The 19704-nt window shown below is 36.1% G+C and overlaps 1 non-coding gene across 1 annotated transcript; it reads left to right on the forward strand.

Annotated features, from left to right (window-relative positions):
* Nucleotides 1-324: 324 nt before the first annotated feature.
* On the forward strand, nucleotides 325-426 carry LOC121100253. The gene has a single exon (XR_005832008.1). It is a non-coding gene; the product is annotated as a U6 spliceosomal RNA (small nuclear RNA).
* The last annotated feature ends 19278 nt before the right edge of the window (nucleotides 427-19704 follow it).

The following is a 19704-nucleotide window of genomic DNA, read 5'->3' on the forward strand; positions in this document are numbered from 1 at the left end:
AAGATTAGAAATTTTTCTTTTTGGGAACTGAAAGTCTCAATTTTGCACCTCTAAGGATCAGTACATTTATACAGTAATGGTAAATAGAGACATAGAAGGTAAATGGTCAGGCTGAATCTCAGTCATTTTAGGATTGCCCAAGAAACTGCTAATCTTGCCAATTTAGTCTTTTTAGATTTCAGTTTTTGTAAATTTCTCCTCTGCAATTAGATAAGAAAGTATACACATGCACAATCGATTCTCATTTTTTGTGGATTCTATATTGTAAATTTGCCTACTTGCTAGAATGTAGTTGCAACCATAAAGCCAATGCTTGTGGGTTTTATGCTTGCTTCGGCAGCACATATACTAATTTTGGAATGATACAGAGATTAGCCTGCCCCTGCACAGGATGACACACGAATTCATGAAGTGTTCCATAAAAAGAAAATATTTGCAGGGTTTTCATGATCATTTGCAGACAACACAAAGGATAAAGGAAAATTTGAGTAACCTGATGCCTTCCAGCTGAAGTCAGACAAGGCCACACTCTGTCTTTTTGTTTCACTTCTCATATTGTAAACAAGTATCTTTTTCATGGTCCATTAAGTGTCATCTTTTTTGAATTTTTGTGCTTTTTGTTGATTTTGCTGTTTAAAATGACCCCCAAGTGTAGTGCTGAAATGCTTGCTGTCTAGTGTTACTGAGTGCAAGAAGGCTATGATGTGCCTGACAGAGAAATACATGTGTTAGATAAGCTTCATTCAAACATGAGTTATAGTGTTGCTGGTCTTGAGTTTAATGTTAATGGTTTGACAACGTATATTAAATAAGGTATCTTTAAACAGAAATACGCATAAAACAGGGCTTTGTATTGATCAGTTGACAAGACTGTTGTGACAAGAGGCTTGCAGGAACCTACCTCTGTATTTCCCCTGGGAGCAATGATTCAGTGTTTGCTAACTCAGTGTCTGCAACAACTCAATAGAATGGAACTAATGAGAATGAGAATCATCTGTATGTTTGTATATTTGCACACACATATAGTTTATTTCAAATATACATACATACACATTACATATATACACATTTTAAATACGTATAAATAAGTATATTTCTTAAATATGTATAATATTTTAAAAATATGTATAATATATATATTTTTTAAGCATGCATATACACACACACAAATATACATATTGACTAATCAGTTGACTAATATTCACCATGAAGAGTAACCTTAGTCTTCCAATCCCTGAATCAGGTTACATGCTATATGCTGTAAATTGCATTTATATGTTTATGAAAGACAATAGAACCCCTTTGAAGTTAGAATTTTCCCAGAAAATCTGGCCCTCATGACCATTGGTCTCAGGTAGACCAATTCTGACCGTAGGAGCGGTGAGCAGTTATTAGAGGAAGGCTATTTGCTTTAGCTTCAGCATTCTAGCCAAAGGATATTTTTCAGTGCCTGAGCAAAGGGAATTAGAAAAAGAAGAGGAAAGACAACTAAGAAAAAAAAATAATTAATTTATTAAAACCTCTGAGTACTATTAAATCCCCCTGACCTGAAATCAGGATATTTTTATATCCTTCTCATTATTTTTAGTATCTGTTACTGCCCTTATGGGCCTGAGCTTTCCGTCTGCCAGATGAATTTAATTGAATTCCTTGGGCTAAAAGCGAAAATCAAGAAAGATTGCAAAGATAGAAATATATATGCTCTTGAATCAAATGAAAAGGAGATCTAGGAAGAACAAAAAATAAAATTCAGTCAAGAAATACGTAACTCAGACTTTGGCCAAAAACACTAGAATAAAGTCTGGCAATTTTGAAAGCTCAGGTATGTGGTTTCACTTCTATTCAGAGGAAGATGGTAACCAAATTTGGATTTTCATTCAAACTGACCTTCACTTTTCCAGTGCCATCTTCCAGAAACAACTACCCCTTCTTGAATAGATGTGTGAGTAATGACACAAAATAATGAATCCTAGAAGCATGGAGTTCAATATGGAAAACACAGGTGTATTTTTCAGGGTGGTCTCTAATTCTTTATCTAATTAATCAAAACTTAGTCCTGTTCTGGGGCTATACTAAGGATATTAGGTGGGTTTTTAATTGTAAACTATGACTTGCCAAAAGAATGTTTTAAATTTATCCCCTACATCTTTAGAGAATGAGAAAAACCATCTATCTTCTTTAAATCTATATTTGGGGGTTTGATTTTAATTTCAACTGCCAAGAACATTGGCAAAATTGCAATCCTGCAATACGACCATTCTCAACTACATTAAGTGACAAGAACAAAAGTGAACTCAGTGTACATACATACTACTGGTCCCATGACAAGCTCTTCATGATAACAGGGATGTCCCTGCCTTTGCAGACATAAGAGGACCCATGACAAATGATGTGCACCAAGAGACTGACAGCTCATCTTCTCCTGCACTTGCCTGCTGCATTATACTGAGTGAGGAGATGAGTAGCAAGCTGATAATACACACAGTCCCTCCCCTTCCATAACACGTTCTCTGCCATTCCTCTTATTCCTTCTTTTGTAGCAACCAACCTTATCCAATATTTGAGGCTCTTTTAAAGCTAATGATGTTAGGCTCTGAAAATATGAAAAGTTATTATATAGGGAATGATAGCCAGCTGTTTCTCCTCCAACTGAAGATAGTTCTTGAGCTGCTGCCATTCATTCCAGAAGGATTGAAGAAATGCTTTTTGATCATAAAGATAATGATGACGGTTGTGATGATGACGACGATGATGCTCAGACTGCATCAGGCATAGAGAAGACCTGGACTGCAGTCTGCAGAAGCCCACTCTGATAAAAGGATGTCCTGACATTGAAAATTAGGAATTTAGTTGCTGATTCAAACTTACTCTGCATTTAACAAGAATTTGCTAAGCATCCATTGCGAGGCCAGTGCTGTGATTGAACCCAAGGAATGTTTAAAATTATAGGTCAAAAACCTGTCTCTGTCAAGCTGATTTACAACTTATTTTAAAACAAGGACTTTCTTCTGTGAAATTATTAAGCAGTCTTTAAAGATGACATGTAATTACCGTACTGGCTATTTTGAGTTCAGGAAGTTTGAGTACTTCATGAGCCTTCATGAAGGAAGTGAGGTTTCAGCTAGGCTTTGAAGAATAGATAGGATTAGGAATAACGGAAAGATACGTACTCATTCTACAAATATTTATACTGTATACCTAACAATGTTCTAGGCCTACCCGGAATCATAGAATGAGATAGTTAAAAGGCATGTTTGAGATTATAAAGTACTCCTTTTTTACGCAAATGAGGAAGTGGTATCTAATCCTTATGCTCTCTGGGTGGGCAATTATAGGAAATTAGTGGTAGAGCCAGGAACAGAAAATTTCTACTTTAGTTCAGTATTTATATATGAAAAATGTGTCATTTCTCCTGCCTTAATTGTCCAGTTAGGTAACCAGGACCCGCATTAGAAATGGCCTGAAAATAACTAGAAAGTATCATAGAGAATAGAGAAGCATTATCATAAAATAAGGAGAAGAAATCCCTCCATCCACCAAAATCATCACCTTGAAAACAAACCAAAACAAGAAACATTTCCATTGTTAAGAAATTAATCTCTTCATATGAAACATATTCTTTTTAAAATTTTTTTCTTGTAAAAAATAATACTGTGATTGGTCAGACATTTCCTATATTTGATTAATCAATACTTTAAGGTGTTTTTTTTTGTAAATTTATTGTCTTAAGTAAAATGTCTACAACTTATCTTCATTTTAGTGGTGTCGAGTTTATATATTAGCCAGAGTTGTTAAATTCCAAGTTACTTTATTCTAACTTTCCAGACATCAATAAATCTTAGCTTACACTTTAGAATAGATTTTGTTTTTCTTCCCAATAATGACAGCAAAGAAGCCAGGTATACATAAGGCACTTTTTGAGAGGCAGTATATACAAGAATTAAAGTGCAGTCACTGAGTCAGACAGATTTGGCGTTAAATTCTACTCTTGAAACTTGAATCCCTCTTCTTCCATATGAGAAGAATATGGTTCCTAACTCCCAAGATAATTGTAAAGATTAAAGTAAATAATGCATGCAAAATAATTAACAATTTCTGGCATATAGTATATCCTCAACAAATTATGGGTAAATGTTAGTTATTAAGTAGCTTGAACATGGGGATGAGTTATGTTTATGTTTGGCTACTAAATTGGTGTCAAGGTTGCTGACCAGATAATTAAAGTCACATTTATGACAAAAGGTTATCAATTGTGCAGGAAGTTGTAAATGCATCTAATTGAGCATGCAGCTGTCAGGAAAAGGAAGATGAGTAGGAGACTACCAGAGACTGTTCTAGCTTGAACATCTGTTAATCACATATAAAGCACTTAAGGAGACTTCAGCAGCTTTTTTTTTTTTTGAAACTAATTCTCACCAATAAAAACCTTAGCAAGCACAAATATATAGTCAACAAAATCACCTGTACTAATGCCATTTGAAGTCAACAAGTTTGATGAGTTTTTAAATTTTCATATATAAATGAAATTTTTATTATCTATATAATTTTGTGCATATGTAATTAATAAGTTACAGTTTAAAGTAAACAGAGTCCAACCACATGAGCTTTTTATATTCTGCTTTTTCACATATCATGTAATATTTAAAAGTATTATTTATTATATAATATTCCACTGAATGATTATTATATTGCCATTTTTAGACATCATTTCTAATGGTTATCTATAAATAGTGCTAAAATGAACATCCTTGGAAAGAAATCCTTGCCTCTTTGATAATTTCCTTCGGATAAATGCTTAGAGATGATTTTACTGTATTAAAGAAAACTAACTTTTTATAGCTGTATATGCTATACAGGTAAACTTCTCTCTAGGAAGTTTATGCCAATATATCATCTCATTACTGTGTAGGGAAGTGTTCAACACCCAATTCAATGCCCTTACGAGGGGTCATCATCATTCATCATAGCTGTAATAATAATTGCTGATAATTACTAGGCCCTTACCATGTGGCAGGTCCTGTTTTACTTTACAGATGCTGTATTTTTGAATATTTTCAATATCTCTATAAGGCATATTATAATTATCCCCATTTTACAGATTAAAAAACTGAGGCACAAACGAGTTAAGTTAAATGTCCGAAGATACACAATTAAAACTGAAGTAGGGACTCACATTCAGGCAATGTGATTTCAAAGATCATGCTTCTAAACTGTAATACAGTATTATTTTCCCACAGCAGTCATCAGTATTATTTTTTAAAGTATTTTTGCAATTTGAAAGAAAAAAACCCACTTTTATTTTCTATATTTTATTAGTAAAGTTAGTATTCTCAATATGTATAATTATTTGGTTTTTATCTGGTTTTTTTTAGTGTGAATTTTCTATTCATGTTTATCACTTTATAGAATAGTTTTCCCTGGAGGCAAGATTTTGAAATTAGATTCTAATTGACTCTCTCTTTGGAGTAATAATAATTATGGATTTTCAGGATGGTGACACGATTTATTCATTTTCGTGAATTTGGAGGAATTTTGCTAATTGCATTCTCTAGTGAGCTTTGGACTCCCTGCCTGCCAATATATATTGCATTTTACAGGTCCTTTTAGATGTTCGCTTTGGTTTGTAATTGATGGATTTCCTGAAAGCAAAAAGTCATGGGAGATTTAGTGAGTGTGAAATGGTAAATATTGAAAGCATTTTAAATATTGATATGAAAATAGATCTCCTAGCTGGATATCTTTTTGTTCTGCTGTTTCTGGAATGAATACATTAGTTTAAAAATTTTAAGCATAACAGATGTGAAAGTGCTAGTGTTTGGATTGGTAATAGACTGTTCCCTGCCAGATTTGCTGGTAGCATTTCTGTATTCTGGAAATACGAGAGACATTTACAGGCATAGTGATATTTCCAAACACTTTAATAAATCTAGTACACTCACATGATTATTTGCAATTGCAGAAATACTCCTGGCCTAGAAGAAATTGCTGTACTCATTAATGGGGTTTGAGGATTAATTGTTGTGTTTAAAGACTAAAAAAAAGAGAATGGGCATGAGATGGGATACAATAAGAAGAGAAAGAAAGTCACAAGCCAAGTGTCCTTTGCAATTAAAAAAAATGGAAAATGAGAAATTAGAATAATTTGCTGAGGCCAGAAAGAGTGATATTACTCCTTGGAAGATTGAGACACTCCCTGCCACCCCCACCCCCAACCAGAAGTCTGGGAATCAACAAAGTGCTGAAGTTCCGTTTGGGGCTGGGTACGTAAGAAAGTTGCACCAGCAATGAAAAGAAACCTCTCCTCATTTTCTCTTCATTCAAAATCCATATTTAAAACATCGTTATAGTAATGTATTTGTCAGGGTCCTGACAAGAGATAGACAGTCTAGTGAAATGAGGTCATTGAAGAGTGATAAATAAGGATTTTTTTTTTCATAAGAGGATGAATATAAGTTAAGGAAATGAACAGGGGTTAGTGATGTACCCAGGGCCTGTTACACTTCTAACAGAATGGAGCTGTTACCACTTCTAACATGAAGAGACAGAGCGGTAGGGGAGGGAGGGTTTTATGGAAATTGGAGAAAGCCATAGCTATCAGCAGGGGAGCAGTCTTTGGTGAACTGACTTATCTCTTCTGCTTCCTCTCATCTCCTGTTGGTGCCCCCCCATTGAGTAAACCCAGTCAGGGTTTAGGAGCCTTGGTATATAATCCACAAAGGTCTGCCTCCCAGGGCTCATTTCAGTATAGAAAAGAGAGGAGAAGGGATCTGAAAGGGCAAACAGAGCAAATAAATTATGCCTCTGATCAGTGTTCATATGCTCTCTGGGGCATGTCTAAGTTCTAATGCCCTTCCATCCCTGATTTCACATCTGAAAACAATATGCCCTGAACATCCATGGCACTAGAGGGACACCTCCCCTACCTAAAAGTAAAAATTATCCAAAAGAAGGAAGGTTATAAGTACAAATGTCTTCCTACACACCTCAGGTTATGCCAAACCCCAGTTCTCTCTCAGTGCCTGTCAGCAGCCAGCACAGTGTCCTATACATCACAGTCCATCATTTTTCAGTCCAAAATACTGAAAGTTTGCAGGAAAATATAGTGAAAGCAAACAAAAAAACTCATCCTAACCCTCATGCACTGTTGGTGGGAATGCAAACTGGTGCAGCCACTGTGGAAAACAGTATGGAGGTTCCTCAAAAAGTTAGAAATAGAGCTACCCTACGATCCAGTCGTCACACTACTGGGTATTTACCTAAAGAATACAAAAAAAGTAATTTGAAAGGATATATGCATCCCTATGTTTACTGCCGCATTATTTACAATAGCCAAATCAGGGAAGTAGCCCAAGTGTCCATCAATAGATGAATGCATAAAGAAGATGTGGTGTATATATATGGAGTATATATGGAATGAAATATTATTCAGCCATGAAAAGGAATGAAAGCTGGCCATTTGCAACAACATGGATAGAGCTAGAGAGTATAATGCTAAGTGAAATAAAATAGAGAAAGACAAATATCATATGATTTCACTCATATATGGAATTTAAGAAACAAAACAAATGAACAAAGAAAGAAATGAGAGAGACAAACCGAGAAACAGACTTCTAACTAAAGAGAACAAACTGGTGGTTGCCAGAGCAGAGATGGGTAGGAGATAGACAAAATAGGTGAAGAAGATTAAAAGTACACGTATGGTGAGCACTGAGTAATGTATACAATTGTTGCATCAGTATACTGCACACGTGAAACTAATATGACACTGCATGTCAACAATACTGGAATAAAATTAAAAACTTAATAAAACTAATAAAAATCCCCATCCTGATTGACTCAGAGTAACTCAGCTGGTTGCTATAGATGCAATAAAATAGGTAAACAGTTGTGAAGAGTAAGCCAAAATGACACAAAAAAGAGCAGATACAGACTCAGAATTTTTACACGCTAATATGAAAGCTATAAATTCCCTGACACCCTGGAAGACTAGCAATTCCATGGTTAGGGGAGGAAAATTCAAAAATTGGTAAATTTTAAGGAAACTGGAAATTTGAAATTACCCAAGGAGGGTAAATCCTCACATTGAGACTTTGGAGAAAGTCTGCCTCCTAGAACCCTGGTAACTTACTTAGGGAATTTCTATATGCAGAGGCAGTGGTGTGCTGCTCAAAGTGTAAAAACAAACTCTCTGGGCGAAGCAAATGATTGTAGAGTTTGCTGATTTCTATGGTATCAATTCTCATACATGGCCAATTTCAGGCTACCAACATGGTGTCACTGAACTGAAGTTGGGAAGCGATGCAGGCAGTTGGCTCTTGTCCGTACAAACTGGTTCCAGCACATCACTGGGCAGAGGCCTCTGTGAAATAGACAACAGACACAGGAGAGCCCACTCGGAAAGTACACCAATTCTTTCCATCAGCTACTTACTGTGGGTGGTTCCTTGAGGGAACATTCATATCTAGTGTTCATTTCACCCAGTGAGAGCCACTTACCCTACTGAATCACAAATGGCAAAATAGCAAAAATGATGACTTGAGATTTTGGATCCAGAGCAGCCCTAGTACCATTTTTGGTTAGGGCCTTGCTGGGGCAATCTACAGCTCATTGCTACTTGCCTGCTTGGAATGAATCAACAAAAACAATTCTCTAAGGCCTGGCATCTTGTATGCTGCACGCACACACACACACACACACACACACACACACACACACACACATACCAGAAAGAAACACAGAAACCAACATCCACAGGTTCTGTGCCAACCCCATGGATGTTTGTTTGCTATCCTCCATATATACCTCCAAAGCCAGTCCACCCTGCTTTATGCCCTCGGAGTCTGACCTGTCAGAAATTTATCAGTGGCTCCGCTGCCCTCTGACTTAAAGTTGGGTTTGAACAGAGGGAAAGTGAGCAGGTTCTCAAACGGAAAATAGTGACATCAGAGTATTCTCCTGACTCCCTCTGAGAGGCTCCCTTAGGCTGATTTCATCCCTCCTCCAGAAGTCACAGGTGCTGTTAAGTGCCCCCTCTTTACACAGCTGCTCTGCTTCAAGTTCTCTCTCTCTCTCTCTCTCTCTCTCTCTTTTTAACTTAAACTAAACAAAAGCAGTTCACCCTTTTCTTCTACCCTCTACCCTCTGCCTGGGGCAACTGCCACTCTGGGACAACGACAGCTCTGTATCTATGAGTGTGTACACACACACACACACACACACACACACACACTATCATAGGGGGTGCATATAGTGTTTTATGTATATAATATTTGATATATGTATATATCTTTAGTTATTATATATGTAATTCAGATATATATATATATATATGTATATGTATGGAGAGAGAGAGATTCCATATATAAGAGAGATCACACGGTATTTATCTATCTCTGTCTGATGCCCTCAAGGTCCATCCATGCTGTCACAAATGGCAAGATTTCATACTTTTATGGCTGAATAATATTCCATTGTGTATAAATACCACAATTTCTTTATTAATTTATCCACTGATGGATACTTAGGTTGTTTCCATATCTTGGCTACTGTAAATACTGCCACAGTGAACATGGGGGTGCATATATATTTTCAAGTTAGTGTATTTATTTTCCTGGATAAATACTGAGAAGTGGAATTCCTGAATCCTATTATAGTTGTACTTTTAATCTTTGAGGAACCTCCATACTGTTTTTCATAGTGACTGTACCAATTTACAATCCCACCAGTAGTACACAAGGGTTCCCTTTTCTCCACATCCTTGCCAACACTTGTTATTTAGTCTTTTTGATATATCCATTCTAACAGGGATAAGATGATATGTCATTGTGGTTTCAATGATTAATGATGTAGAGCATATTTTCATGTACTTGTTGGCTGTCTGTATATTTTCCTTAGAAAAATATCTACTCAGATCTTCTGCCAGTTTGTAAATGAATTATTTGTTTTGTTTGTTTGCTATGGAGTTGTAAGAGTTCTTTATACATTTTGGATATTAGCTCCTTATCAGATATATAATTTGCAAATATTTTTCCCATTCACTATGTTGTCTTTTTATTTTGTTGCGTTTCCATTGCTATACAAAAAGTTGGATTTGATTTAGTCCCACTTGTTTATTTTTGGTTTTGTTGCTTTTGCTTTTGGTGTTATATCAAAAAAATCATTGCCAATACCTATATAAAAGAACTTACCACTTATATCCTCTTCCAGGTGTTCGATGGTCTTAGGTTTTGTTCAAGTTTTTAATCCATTTGGAGTTAATTTTTGTGTATATTTTAAGGTAGTGGTCCAATTTCATTATTTGGCATGTGGCTGTCCAGTTTTCCCAATACATTTGTCGAATAGACTGTCCTTTTCCCCATTGTATATTCTTGGCTTCTTTGTCATAAATTAATTGACCATATATGCATGGATTTATTTCTGGTTCTCTGGTTACATTGATCTATGTGTCACAATACACAATACTATTTTAATTACTCTAGCTTTACAGTATATAGTATTGTATAGTATAATTTGAAATTGGGGGAGCATGATGCCTCTAGCTTTGTTCTTGTTTCTCAACAATGCTTTGGCTATTTGGGGTCTTTTATGGTTCCATGCTAATATTAGTAGTGTTCTATTTCTGTGAAAAATGCCGTGAGAGTTTTGATAGGGACTGCATTGAATCTGCAGATTGCTTTGGGTAGTATGGACATTTTAATAATATTAATTCTTCCAATCCATGAGCAAGGAGTATCTTTCCATTTACTTTTGTCTTCTTTAATTTCTTCTATTAATGGCTTATACTTTTCAGTGCGCAGGTCTTTCACCTCCTTGGTTAAATTTATTCCAAGGTATTTTATTCTTTTTGGTGTAATTGTAAGTGTGATTGTTGTCTTAATTTCTCTTTGGTAGTCCATAATTAGTGTATAGAAATGCAACTGATTTTTGTGTATTGATTTTATATCCTGCAACTTTACTTAATTCCTTTGTTAGTTCTAACAGTTTTTTGATAGAGTCTTTAGGGTTTTCTGTATATAGTATGTCATCTACAAATAAGGATGGTTTTACTTCTTTTTCAATTTGGATGCCTTTTATTTCTCTTTCTTTCTGAATACTTCCAGTACTATATTAAATAAAAGTGGCAAGAGTGGGCATCCTTGTCTTGTTCCTGATCTTATAGGAAAATTTTCAGCTTTTCACCATTGAGTATAGTGTTATCCAAAGGCTTGACATACAAGGCCTTTATTTTGTGGATGTACATTCCATCTATACCCACTTTATTGAGAGGGTTTTTTTTTAATCAGAAATGGATATTACATTTTGCCAAATGCTTTTTCTATATCTATTGAGATGATCATATGATTCTTATCCTTCATTTTGTTAATGTGGTTTATTAACATTGATTTGTAAATGTTGAGCTATTCTTGCATCCCTGGAATAAATCCCATTTGATCATGGTGTATGATCCTTTTAATATATTGTTGAATTCAGTTTGCTAACATTTTGTTGAGGATTTTTACAACTGTGTTCATCAGGGATATTGGCCTGTAATTTTCTTTCCTTGTGGTATCCTTGTCTGATTTTGTTATCAGGGTAATGCTGCCTCCATAAAAAGTGTTTGAAAGAGTTCCCTCTTCTCCTATTTTTTTTTTTAACAGTTTAAGAAGGATTAGTATTAATCTTTTTTGAATGCTTGGTAGAATTCACCAGTGATGCTTGTCTGGTCCTGAACTTGTGTTTGTTGGGAGGTTTTTGACTACTAATTAAATCTCCTTACTAGTAATAACCTGTTCAAATCTTCTAGTTCATCATTATTCAGTTTTGGAAGGTTTTATATTTAAAAGGAATTTCTTCATTTCTTCTGTGTTGTTCACTTTCTTCGCATATAATTATTCATAGTAGTCTTTTATGATCCTTTGTATTTCTGTGGTATCAGTTGTAAACTACATCTCTTTCATTTCTAACTTTGAGTCCTCTCTCTCTCTCTCTCTCTCTCTTTTTTTTAATGAGTCTAGCTAAAGGTTTGTCAATTTTGTTTACCTTTACAAGAACCAGCTCTTGGTTTTGTTGATCTTTTCTACTGACTTTTTTTACCTCCATTTCATTTATTTCTGATCTAGTCTTTGTTATTTCCTTTTTGCTGCTAACTTTGGGCTTTGTTTTTCTAGTTCCTTGAGGTGTGAAGTTAGGTTGCTTATTTGAGACTTTTCTTGTTTATTGTAGTAGGTATTTATCACTATGAACTTCCCTTTTAGTACTACTTTTGCTGCATCCCAAATTTTGGGTTATTCCATTTCCCTTTTCATTTGCCTCAAGGTATCTTTCATATTTGATTTCTTCTTTAACCCATTGATTGTTCAGTAGCACATTGTTTAATTTCCATATATTTGCAAATTTTCCAATTGTCTTCATTTAATTAATTTCTAATTTCTATTCATTGTTGTCAGAAAATATGTTTGATACGATTTCAGTCCTCTTAAATTTATTTGTGGACTAACATATAATCTAACTTGGACAATGTTCTGTGTGCATTTGAGAAAAATGTATATTGTGTTGCTTCTGGATGGAATGTTTTATAAATATCTGTTAAGTCCATCTGGTTTAATGTGTTGTTTAAGGTCAATGTTTCCTTATTGATTTTCTGTCTGGATGATTTATCCATTAATGTAGGTAGGGTATTAAAGTCTCTATTACTGTATTACTATGTATTTTTCCCTTTAGGTCTGTTAATATTTTCCTTATATATTTAGGTGCTTCTATGTTTGGTGCATAAATATCTACAAATGTTATATCTTCACATTGGATTGATTCCTTTATCATAATGTAACACCTTTCTTTGTCTCTCGTTACAGTCTTGTTTTAAAGTTTGTTTTGTCTGACATAATTATAGCTACTCCAGCTTTGTTTTGGTTTGCATTTGCATGAAATATCTTCTTTCATCTCTTTACTTTCAGTCTGTGTGTGTCCTTACATCTAAAGTGAGTGTCTTGTACACATCATATGCATGGGTCTTGGGGGCATTTGGGGGTGTTTGTTTGTTTGTTTGTTTTGTTTTGATCCATTCAGCTACTCTGTCTTTTGATTGGAGAAATTAGTCCTTTTGCACTTAAAGTGATTACTGATAGATATGTACTTATTGCCCTTTTGTTCCTTGTTTTCTGGTTGTCTTTGTAGTACCTCTCTATTCCTTTCTTCTCTTGCTCTCTTCTTTTGTGGTTTGATGACTTTGTTTAGTAGTATGCTTATATTCTGTTATCTTTTGTGTATTTATATAGGTTTTTGTTTTTGGTTTGTATGAGGCTTACATATATCTATAGCAGTCTATTTTAAGTTGATAACACCTAAATTTGATCACATTGTAAAGCTCAACATTATTACTAGTCCCCCACCATATTTTATGATGTCACATTTTATATCTTTTCGTTTTGTGCATCCTTTAACTAATTGTTGTAATCGTAGTTATTTTTTACTACTTTTGACTTTTAACATTTATACTAGCTTTGTAATCTACTATCTTTCCTATGAATTTACCTTTCCAATGGAATTTATTCTTTCATATGTGTTCTTGTCATTAATTAGCACCCTTTCTTTTCAGCTTAAAGATGCTCCTTTAACACTTCTTGTAAGGCCAACTGAGTGATGATGAACTTTGGCTTGTGTAGAATGTTCTGATAATAAATTCCTTCACTATCTTCTTCAGGCTAAAATTAGTAAGGGCTCTCCACTATTATTTATTTGCACTTTTTTTTTTAAGTTTCTATTCACCATGTCCTAAATTCTGATAAAAAGAAAAAATAGTGAGCTATTTTTCCCTTCCAGGATCCTGGCTGCTGCTGGTACTAAGTGTGGTAAAGACAACTTATTATGTTTGTAGTAAGTAATAGTGTATATAGTAGGTACAATAGCATAAGAAAGATAATCTTTCTTTTAGACTTCTTGGTACTGGATACTTCTTTTGTAATCTTAATTCAATTTATTCCCATTGATAAGCTGGCAGATGTTCAGAAAGTAGCATTTAAGCGGGGGAAGAAAACTGTCTTCCTTGTTTTACCTTCCTTGTTTTTTCTTCAAGTCTGAGATGGATTATCTGAGGATAAACAAATCAAAGCTTCATCTACCATAATTCCCCAAGTGTGTAGTAGGCTAAGTTATGACTTCCTCTCTTACATTAACTCTTTACTGCCTCTGACTATACTCTTTTGGTCACTGGGATGTCTGAGATACTATCCCTCCTTTGAGCACCAAATACACACACTTTATAAATTGAGAGCATGGAAATACGACAATTAACCCTAAAACGCGGGGGGTAATTTGGCATTTGCAGAAGATTACAACAAAAAGGTCTTGCACACTCAGGCATATGCAATGGGGAAATTTTAGCTGCAGCCAGTAATAGTTCCTTTATGAAACAAATCTCAGAGAAGAGGCAAGCCCAAAGCAACTTCTCCCCTTTTCCTGAACAAGAGTTTGGCATCCTCCTGAGGGGAAAGAAATGAGAAATGCATACCCTATGGTTCATTTCATGAAGGACATGGGAGTATAAAGCCTGGTATTTAAAGTATAGTTTGAGACACTTTCCTCCACGTCTCCCCCATACAATGCGCTGTACAGTTCTGGAGGCTGCAATACAGCGTAGGATCTCTAGGGGATTGTGGAGTCAGGGTCACAGAATGCCTAGGAGATATTCATTATATCCTTATGAGTAGGAAAATAATAGGCCGTTTAGTTCACAATGGAGACAATAAGCCTGAATGTTATGAGGAAATGATGTTTATTGTTCTCACAATCCTTTCATAATAGTAATATAACTGAACTCATCCTAGAGAAATTTGTTATTTCTTTTACAGGTTAGAATTTCTCTAGTTGCATCAGTTTTGAAAATCCTCATGGTTAAAAACTGAAATGGCAAATACTCTGATCCACACCTTCATTTTACTTTTTCTAGTGGGTTCCATGTGATTCAGGATTCTATAAAGATAAACCATTGTTTGGGGGAAAAGATCAAATCTAAAATCAATTTGATCCAAAATACTAAACACTAAGGGAGAAACCTAAAGCAGCTCCTACTCTCTACTGAGTAGAGATTAATGAAGAAACAAACTGCAACCTGGTGAGGTCAGTACACCAGTGGATTCACATGAAACAAACATGTAATACAGAGAGAGGGAAAGAGACATTTGAGCTGGGCTTTCAGAGAAAGAATAGGAGTTCTTCAGATCAGTAAAGGAAGGAAGAGAGCTCCAAAGGAATGGAAAAGTATTTACAAAGGAGAGGAGCTGTGAAGACACAAGATGTATGTGATGAGTTAATAGTTTGGTATTGTGAGCCTGTAAGTTCAAGGTCATGAGGCTAGAGAGAAAGGAATAAACAGATGAGGACTTTGTGTCTTGTGGATCAGTGCTTAAAACTGGAATTCATAACCTCCAGTAGGGACACAGGATGATCCACTGAGTGTTTTAATTTCAAGTCCTATTTTTTTTAAGTCTGTTACAGAAGGTCATAGGTTAGGTGTTACCCAAAATATATAAGGTGATCTTGAAGGAAGGGAGAGTTCCTCAGCATAAAGGTGGGGGGAGAGAAATAGAACTCTTAATCATTCTTTTATATTAAGCAATTTATGTAACATACATTTGCCTGCTTAGCTAGATTTACTGCACAAATATCTAGTTTTAATTAAATACTCCAAACAAAAGTTTTGAAGATAATACATTACCGCGTGCACTAATATAAAACAATAACAGGAGGTAACTGACATATTTGCTTTCTTTTTTTTTAAGATTTATTTATTTATTTATTTTAGACAGAAAGAGAGTGCAACTGGGGAAGGGACAGAGAGGGAGAGGGAGTGATTCTCAAGCAGACTCCCCACTGAGTGCATAGATCTATGCAGGGCTGATCCCAGGACCCGGGATCATGAAGAGTTGAATGCTTAACCCTCTGAGCCACCCAGGCCCCCCACACGTTTTCTGATTCTCGGAAAACTGTCATCCACATATCAAACTCTTAAAAATGATCTAATCAGATTACACAAAATGTCGACCTAGAAACAAAGATTATCAATAAAACTATTTGAAACATGATTTATATCCATTATAATGAAGAACCTTGCTGCAAACACAGATCTTTCCCTCAGTTGATTAGCTGTTGGATACTATGAAGACATCATGATAGGCAGCAAAATAGTCACAAACTAAGCAGCCAGATCATGACACATACCTTAATTATTTGTTCAGTACTACTTCAGGTCATTTTATATGCGGGCTGGTGTTTGCAAAATTTCACTCAACTTTCATAATGAATAAGGCTTGCAGATTGTACCAATGCCATANNNNGACAAGCCTGTCTCACGTCCCTGATGTTGGCATGTCCTGATATCAAAATGACCATCGTCCTACATCCACCACTATACACCTGCATAGTCACCACAGAGCTTATAATAGGTATAAGCATGCCATAGTCAAGAAGACGTGAGCCATAGCACTGAGGAAAATAGTCACAATATGAGAATCAATGTGATTTTAGCAAAACAGGTTTAATTGTCACATTAAATTAATGTTGTTAATTTGACTTTTATTGGTTTTGTAGTCGCCTTTGTATTTAATGTGTAAATTTGTCTTGGTTGTATTCATGTATAACAGCTATAAGCAGATGGAGCTTATACCTAGCTTTATGTTTAGAAATAATTAAGTAATGTTATAATAAGAATCATTTCAGCTCATATTCAAGATCCAGGACTACTTTTTTATTCAAAGATGATGAGACACCTGGGTGGCTCAACCGGTTAAGTGTCTCCCTTTGGCTCAGGTCATGATTTTAGGGACCTGAGATTGAGCCCCATGTTGGGTTCCCTGCTCAGCAGGGAGCTTGCTTGTTCCTCTCTCTCTACTGCTCCCCGTGCTTGGCTCTCTCTCTCTCAAATAAATAAAATGTTTTTTTAAAAAGATGATATATATCAATTAAGTATGAGAATCATAGTCTAGATCCCTATGAACTCTCTTAAGCCACAAGTAAGGTTTCCTTGGAATAAACCAACAAACAGCTTCTGTGGGAGAGTAAAGGTAAGTAAGGGTGAGGGAGGAATGAGTCTATTAAAAGCAGAAGCAGCCCTAAAAAGGTGAGATGATACTAAGGGAAAATTTTACCAACCACACACTATAGTCTTGTTCCAATGCTGAAGATACGATGTTACTGACGCCTATGACCGCATCAGTTACGTGGATACTTGAACAGTACACAAAGACAGACAAACTGTGACTCTTCTGTTTAATCTGGCGCAATTCCATCAGAGGTCCACCATGTCTGAAAACTTCTCAGAGAACCGTATTGTATTCCTAAGAAGTAAAATAATCTCATTTTGTGGCAGATGAGATGGCCACATCGCTGGGAACGAAGGCTGCCAGCATTTCTAACACCAACTGTGTAAAAATCACACTTCAGTCAGTCTCTAAATAAAGATCATAATTATTTCAGGAGGTTAACTGCAGTGAAGATTTGTTACAGCCTGAGATGAGGTCAGGATTAGGATGTCCTGTAGCAGCGACTTCTTCCCTTATGTTCCCACTCTAAAAAAAGAGGGGTACACAAATATTATCATAAGGAGATTTTATACCCATAAAGACTGTAATACCAACCACTACAAAATGCCTGGGAAATATTGTATTTCTTATAATTTCCAAAAGCAAAAATCATATCAAATTGTCTGAGAGGCAATAGGAGAATTTCTTTTGATTTGTCAGAGCTTTCACATATATCTTTTGCTCTGTTAGTGCTCTTTTTATGGAGTCTCTATCTTTCTCATGCTCAATATGCTCCCAGTTTTTTGGGTTTTTTTCCCCCAAAGCAGGTTTCAGGTTTTTTGCAAATGGCATTCCAACATGCTTTCCCGAGTTCCTATCTGCCTTCCAATGACTGGCACCTGGGCAGCAGATGGTGCAAATGGCCTACCATATATTTCCTGGATTGATGAAGAGAACTGTCAGGAACCTGACTGCATTGCCCTCATGCCTCATGGCAGAAAAGGCTGCTCAAAAGTGACAGTGACTGGAAATAATTTTGATTAAAATGATCTGGAGCTTGTTGAGTTTCAAATGTTGTTTTCATCCCTCTTCTCCTTTACACTTACACAGCTTGGATTTTTGCCTTGAAAACATATTGTGAATAAATTGGACACCACAGTGTCTTAAACCTTGGACATAATCCACTTTTTCTGGGAGTACATTTTTTGTGGGACAGAGGCACTTCCTAGCTCACCATGTCCTGCTGCATATCAGACTTGTCGATCATATGTGGATGTGGATTGGCACAGCTCTGTCACGGACTTGATTGTTCTGAAATGGCAAAGACTACCAATCTGAGATCTTACATACAGAAAATGATCACAGAGTCAAAGTCTTACCCTCATGTTTAGTGAAGCATAAGAGACTATGGACTCTGAGAAACAAACTGAGGGCTTCAGAGGGGAGGGGGTGGGGGAATGGGATAGGCTGGTGATGGGTAGTAAGGAGGGCACGTATTGCATGGTGCACTGGGTGTTATACACAACTAATGAATCATCGAACTTTACATCAAAAACCAGGGATGTACTGTATGGTGACTAACATAATATAATAAAAAACATTAAAAAAATAAAATAAATAAAATAGAAAATTATGGAGTTTAAAAAAGGATTTAATTTAAAAACGGTATAATTCACAAATGCAGAATTAACTAATTATTCAGTCAAATGAATCTACTGTAAGACTCATCAAGGAAATTGTGCTCATTTATTCAGTCAATAACATTTATCACATTGCCTACTGAGTGCCAGGGACATTGCTAGAGCCTGGGTATTGCCTTCCTCAGGGGCTTTCTATGCCCTTTCCTTTGACCTCTCCCTCCTAGTACTCCAGGGAATTCTCAATTTCTGAAATTGATGTTATGCCTCTGCCACGTTCTCTTCGCTCTGTCACTTCAGAAGTTCGCATTACCCAAGAGGAGTTGATGTTGTCTACACCATGAAGCTATTGAGGCTTAAGCTTCCCCGCTCTGCCTTCCCATGGGCCTCTTTCTAAGACCTGGGAGGAGCCTTGCCAGTGAGTTCATGTTGTTCGAATGTAAGATGTTTTTGTATTACATTTCCTAAAGAGGAGTCAGGAAATTATATGAGATTTAGGCTCCACAAAATCCGGGGTAACCCTATGAAACAGAGAATGAGTATGAAAGAGTAAAACACCCACCTCTTACCCCAAGCTGCTATAGCTAGAACAATGGACATACCAGAAAGTGGAGCAGCTTGTAGTACAACGGGCATGTCTTCCTTCCAGCCTACTTAATGTCTATGGTACTTCAAATAGGAAAATGATAAGTTCCACAAGGATGAAACCAAAAAGCATTCCTAGATAAGTAGTTGGACTGTTGCTCACACTTCCGACTTCTTTTCCAACACTACTTCTCCAATTCTCTGACACCAGCTAGGTGTTCTACAATTCAACTCAGTTCTGTCACTAACTACCCAGAGTTAGCTCAGACCCTCCTGGTTAAGGGCTCAAGTCCACAAGACTGCCTCCTCTCAGATGCCAGTCACAAATCGGGTGCCCAAGCTACCCACACTTCTACCTGGTCTATTGCAAATTCAGGAGTTTCTCCAACCCTCCCTCCAAGCTGTCTCAGGTTCAGTAATTTCCTAGAATGACTCACAGAACTCAGGAAGACATGTTACTCACATTCATTGGTTTATTATAAAAGACA

The sequence above is a fragment of the Ursus maritimus genome, unplaced genomic scaffold (assembly GCF_017311325.1).
Source record: "Ursus maritimus isolate PB19 unplaced genomic scaffold, ASM1731132v1 scaffold_35, whole genome shotgun sequence".
In the NCBI taxonomy this organism is placed as follows: domain Eukaryota; kingdom Metazoa; phylum Chordata; class Mammalia; order Carnivora; family Ursidae; genus Ursus; species Ursus maritimus.